This window comes from Dermacentor andersoni, chromosome 5 (genome assembly GCF_023375885.2).
Source record: "Dermacentor andersoni chromosome 5, qqDerAnde1_hic_scaffold, whole genome shotgun sequence".
NCBI lineage: Eukaryota > Metazoa > Arthropoda > Arachnida > Ixodida > Ixodidae > Dermacentor > Dermacentor andersoni.
In genome coordinates, this window is record NC_092818.1 from 191,890,376 (window position 1) to 191,896,703 (window position 6,328).

The window sequence follows — 6,328 nt, forward strand, 5'->3', positions numbered from 1 at the left end:
ACCCCACCGCCTTCACGGTCACGGGCACTGGCCAGCCGACCTGGAAGAAGCCGAGGGAAAGGGAGCGAGCGTGTCGCGATTTATCGTCCCTTGTCGGCGTTCTCTTTGCTTTGTGCTCGATCGCCGGCGCCCGCTTACTTCCTCCCCGTGCGCTCGGAGCAGGGCTGCTCTGGTCGTTAGTGCACTGCCGGACGTGCCGCAGACGGTTTTCGTGCGAGCCAGGGCCGGGATTCCTTGCAGGGAGGTCTTCTATTCGCACGAGAGGGCACTTCTCCGCGCCGTGTGAACTCCACTGTCCTCGCTCCTGCAACCGCCCTCAGTTTCCGTTCCTCCATGGATTCCCTCGTTTCGCGGCACACGATTTGCCCGCGTTGCCGTCGAAATGGCGAGCGGTAATAGTGCGGCCGGCAGAAGAATTCAAGTAATGATACCGGGCGAGATATTTTTTTTTTCTTACGAAGAAAGATCACTCATTTTCCTCGCAGACTACAATAGCTGACCTCCTCGAATGTGTGAATCCCCCTATCCCCCTCCCGTCCTCCCTATGCCCCACCATCTACAAGTATTCTTTTACCGGCTCTTTTTCCATCCAGTTTTTCTTTTCGCCTTGCCCTTCCTGAGCAGTAGTGTGAGGTGTGTTCTCCGCAACCCTTTCACCACTTCGTTCTTCGCAGGACGCACTTGCTGCTTTGTCTCGTAGTCTCTGTAGTTCGCCCGTCCACTCGGCCGCAGCTGCAGAAGCGATGCAAAGCTCCGGCAATGACACTTTTCTGTGCTTTCCCTGCGTTTCGCTTCGGCGCGAGCAGACACGCCTCCGCCTTTCTTTGTCCTGGGAGTTCCACACAGTAAGCGCACCTCGAGGCGCTGTGGTTGGGATTTTCTTTTTACAGTCCGCAGACTGTTTCTTTTTTCTCTCTCTCTTTACGCAGTGCGCCTAGGGTGGCATGTCTATACGCTAGTCTCTCATGGCCACGTGCAGGTCAACTTCCTCTGATGGCGCTATGTATTTTTTCTTAATGCACCCCGCAAGAAAATTAATTTAATGAGATGTCCCATCGAACTGACGCAACGACCAAACCGCCGCGATTGCTTGAAGGTGGTCTGTAATATCAGCTTGGTTCTAATGGTTGACTGCCAGGCGAACAAAGCCAAATAGGCGTCATTTCTTCAACTACAGGTGCTGTTTGGACATAAACATACTGTGAGGGGTTTGGCTCGCCTTTAACTTCACATTGCACGCGGTGTATATTGCTAGAAGACGTCTGCACCGAAATTCTATTACTCTTTCTCGTTTAGTGTATTTTACAGTTATACCGCGTGACTTCTTCATCAAGTTATGCTGCAAAAATCGCCTGCATTTTAACCTCTCCGAAGGCGTGTCTGAAGTTCTGCTTGCACCTTCGGTCGTCCGATGGTTCTCACTTTATAGGCGCGCAGCACGCGTGTGTCATAGCGGTCAAGATGGGTCACCACCATTAGATATGTACATCTACTGTGCTGTAATATGTTGTGAATAAAAGAGCAACATCCCGAGTTGACTTGCACTGTTTCATCGGTGCCGTGTAATTGTGCTCGACTCACGAATAGAACATGCTTTTTTTTTTTTTTACCTAGAAAGCTTATCCTGCTTCGTTCAGGAGAACAATTTCTCCAGAGATAATATAATTCTCATGAGCAAGCGTATGTAGCCGGGACAAAGCACGTTTAGGAAATTGGCAAAATGCTTGCCGTATTCGCTTTCTTGCATTCATTTATTATACATGCGAGCGATGCTGATATTTAGTACATCAAGCGGAGTCGTAAAACCAAGGATTAATCGGACAACTCTTGTGTGTTTGACACTAATCAGGCAATATTTACTAGCATCGCGTAAAGAACGAGTCTCCGAGCAGAAAAGAGACACTGCGAGATACGTCCGAAAAGTAAATGTCTCTGTCGTTGTTGTTGCTTTTGTTGTCGCCTTCAACATATGGCACGTACCCGCGGAGGTCGTTCGCCGTGAGAACATAATACGTCTCTGACACTGCAATTGGCAGGAAATTTTTCATCTCGCGATGTCTCTTTCTTCTTTTCATTATTTGTTTTTCTCGTTCGCGTCACGCTTTATTTCTTCTGTGTCCTTGTCCTCTGTAATTTATGATAGCTTGGCGCTGCTTCGGCATGGCTTATGCTAATTGCATATCTTTTTAAACGGGCCCTCAAGCACTTTTCTAACTAATCATAGAATGACCTTACTATTAAAATTCGTCGTCCCATTAATTTTATGGCGCACAAATTTTTCGTATCCTTCAACTGTAAGCGTAGTTATGGCACCGATACCCGGCTTCCTCTCTCTTTTCGTCTCCGCTAGAGCGCTGGAAGCTAGCTACACCACGGAGGAGCCGAGAGGGCAAAGCCCCGGCCAAAAGCCCAGTGTCGCGTAGGCGGCGAAAGCACCGCGTGACGGCCGCGGTCGACCGCGCTGCCCCGCACGCCGCTGCCATCTCAGAGGCCATGCGCAGCGGACGCAACTACGGTCAGTGCAAAGATGAAATAATCTTTCTGTATTTTTGAGACCTCGCATGCTCTAGTCGTAGTCTACCTGTGTCTTCGTAGTCGACTGTTGATTGTGTCTCTAACAGTGATCATTTGCCACCATTCTTTGAAATAGCGTGCTCTACAATATCCTATTTGACGGGTCCAGCAGCTCTGGACCCGTCAATTCAAGGTGAAAAGCTACCTACTTTGTGCCCGGAAGATCCTTTTGGTGCACCAGCGACACCTGGCACGGCAGCGGGACAGCATAAAAGGCCCAACAGGAAACGCGCGCACTTCACTGGCCTTGGCAGCCCCGTTAGGAGCACAATGCTAAACTACGTGCTCTTCCTTCTACAGGTTGATGACAAATGATCCTTTGTTAAATGTAGTAAGACTAGTCATGTCGTTCTAGTTGTCCTGCCAAGCCCCCAGGGCATATTGTATTGCTACCTATAGTCTGTTAGTGCAATTGTCTTGTTACTGCAGTTGAGTGGCCATGTCGAAGAAAATCCAGGTCCTGACAAAATAGATAAGATATTAATGGCCGTCAACGAAATTAAGACATTGCACTAAGCTCTTGAAACTGGTCTTAAATATGTGCAGATAAGACTTTCGCAGATAGAATCTACGTTTACGTCACTGAAGCTATGTCAAGAAAAAGTTGAAAAATGCGAAGCAACTATTTCCACCATGCGGAAGGGGTTCACGGAGATGCGCAACAAAATTGATGACCTTGAAAATAGAAGCCGCTGGAACAATATAGTTGTATACGGTCTCGAAGAAACTCAATAGAAATCAGAAGTGCTGGCACAGCAAGTGCCCAGCAAAGTACTTTCTGAAATGTTGGGCATCGAAGTCAAATCCATCGAGCGCGCGCACAGAATAGGTTTCAAGAAACCTAACCGCTATCGATCGGTAATATTGCGCTTTTATGACTTCACTGAAAAAATATTGATATTACGTCACTGTTATAAACTGAAAGATACACCCATATCTATACCTGAAGATTATTGAAAGTTCGTTCGAGAAACCCGGAAGAAACTGGGGCAGGCATCTGCGTTGAATCGCAGCAATGGAGCAAAAGTGCCTCTAGTCTACGAAAAGCTTAAAATCAGTGGTGAATTATTTGCTTAGCATGAAACGGCAAATAACAAATTGGCTGCTGTTTATCTCAGCTAACCATGGATATGCAAAGCGAAAACTTCGTTTAGCCTGGTTAAGTCTTCGTTTCACTTGCTTAACCTTTGATTTAGCTGTAATTATTACACTTAGCTATACAATCATCGTTAAGCCAGGTATGACGGCTGGGCCTAGGTCGGTGACTAGACATGTCTGTGATTAGGCTTGGGTAGACACGCATCGTTCGACGGTGCGACGCCTGTTGTGCCGCGGGGAAAGCGCAAGTGCTAGACATGCAAAGAGACGCCCCGAACATGCGCAGCGTCGGAGCATAAACGGACAGGGCGCGAACGCGGTCGTTACATTGACGTCGACAGTGCGACGCCTTTTGCATTCCGGACCCTCTCCAGTGAAGCAGCTCGCCGGGCGATATCCGCGGAGTGGTCAGACGCCGCTTGGCGACGACGGCTCAAAGCCTCCCGTTCCCGCGCAACCCTCATAGACGGCCCGGTCTCGCTCGCATCGATGGATCCATGACCAATCTCGCACTGACTAGGTGAGCGAGGAGCTCCTCTTAGCCAGGTGCGGCGCGAGTCACGTGGACAGGCGGTTACCCAGCTGCGGAGAGCGCATGCGCCAAGCCAGCAGCGGTGGCGGAGCTCGGCGCGGCGAGTCATGTGATGCGTTGCCGAGGCTTCGGCGCAGCTGCGGTCAAATGAAGGTCAAATTGCTGGTGACGGTGAAACGTGGCTCGACGCGGTTAGTGAAGCTTTCGCTTTAAAATGATAGCTGTGAAACGTGCTTGCACCCAAGGTGGTGGAAAGGCAAGCTCTTCTGGAGCGTGACAGCAAACCACCCCCAAAAGGACCTCTTACATTACTCTGTTTTAATGCAAGAAGTATTTTAAACAAAATACAGCAGTTTGTAGAATTGTTCCTCGTGTAAGGTCCCGATGTGGGAGTGATTACAGAAACGTGGCGAAACCCCCATATCCACGACTCGGAGATGGTGCCATGATGTTACGCACTGCTTCGCACACATCGAGGTAGTCGGGATGGGGGTGTGGCCATCGCCCTTAAAAAAACCTATCTTTCCAAAAAGAAAATGGCATCACTGGCCACGAAAGTGTGTGTTGTAGGGTTCTTATTAATAATGTTTCCGTATTGATTGGGGGTGTCTACCGGCGTCCTGGTGCCCCTGACGATTACCTTGTACAATTACAGCATTTTCTTCACAACTGTGTGAACGAGCGAACTAGTGATACTAACTGGGGATCTTAAAATGCCAGGAATAGACTGGGGTAGTTTTGCAGTCCAAAGAACTGAAGTTAACAGTTCAGACATTCTTTTAGATAAAGTATTTCGTTGCTCGTTAAAACTACTAGTGACAAAACCGACTCGCGTCCAAGAATCGTCATGTTGAGTGCTTGACCTTGCTTTTGTGCCCGGCTTTTTAACACCAGAAATAAACATTGAAGAAGGGATATCTGACGACAACCTCATTCTACTAACATCCATGGCCTGGGTAGCTGCGTATCGCATATTGGTCGAAGGACACATATTTCAGTTAAAAATTATCGCAAAGCGATTGACGAAAGCGTTATAGAATTCCTTGAAGCTTTGCAGGATGATTTCTTTAATAAAATGTCAGGTGTCGTTGATCTATGGCGGTAGCTAAAAAATAGAATTGCGCATTGCAAATCAACTTTTATACCCACTAGGTTAAAAATACTAATAGAGATATGCCATGGATTACGAGAAGTATAATCTACCTCAAAACAAAAGTAAAAGGATGCGCAAAAAAAAATCCATTCTGTTCAACGAGCTTTCAAGCCAGTTAAAAAGGCAAGTAAAGACTGCTAGAGACACTTTTTTTCTTCAAACAGACTAGGAAACTTTATGACAAATCAACCGCGCAAATTTTGTAAATATTTATCCACACCAGACAGCCCTGTAACTGAAATTGAAATTTCAGGTAGTTTTTGGCAACTATTGCGATTGCTCGGGACCATCCAATGCGAACTCACATTACGGTGGAAGCCCTGAGAACGCACATCAGACATTTTGCACGTGCCCCCGATCACCACCTTGCAACACTACCTTCAGAGAGGCACCAAGCATCATTCTCTAAAACTATCGTCAAGTACAACGACAGACTTCCCTCGGGCTTCACCGCTGCATCTAAACCATCGATACCCCATTGGTGTCTTATCAGCCCCACAGTCCATCTCAGTGTACCAGGAATCGGGAAAAAGTCTGAAATGTCGTCGCCTGTGCTGAAACAACTGTCTCTGCTTCTTCTGCACGAGAGGTACGCGTACAATGAAAACATTTATACTGAGGGTTCTACAAACATCCAGTGTTGGTCTGGCGCTGTTGTTGTCCTAGCAAGAGCTATTACCATCGGCTTTAGGACTGACCACCCAACAATATCGGCATCTGCGGAACTAGCTGCTCTTCGCGCTACACTTTGTTTCGTCAATCGGGAGCCACCTCGACAATGGTCAATCTTCAGCGACTCAAAGGCAGCCCTACGATCTGTGCTATCAGCTCTGCGTCGCGGGCCATTCGAACAGCTCGTATTCGACATTAGATTCCTACTCCATACATCACATGAGAAAGGACACCACGTGACGTTTTAGTGGCTGCCAAGTCACTGCGGCGTCGTAGGAAACGAAGGCGCCAATAATGCC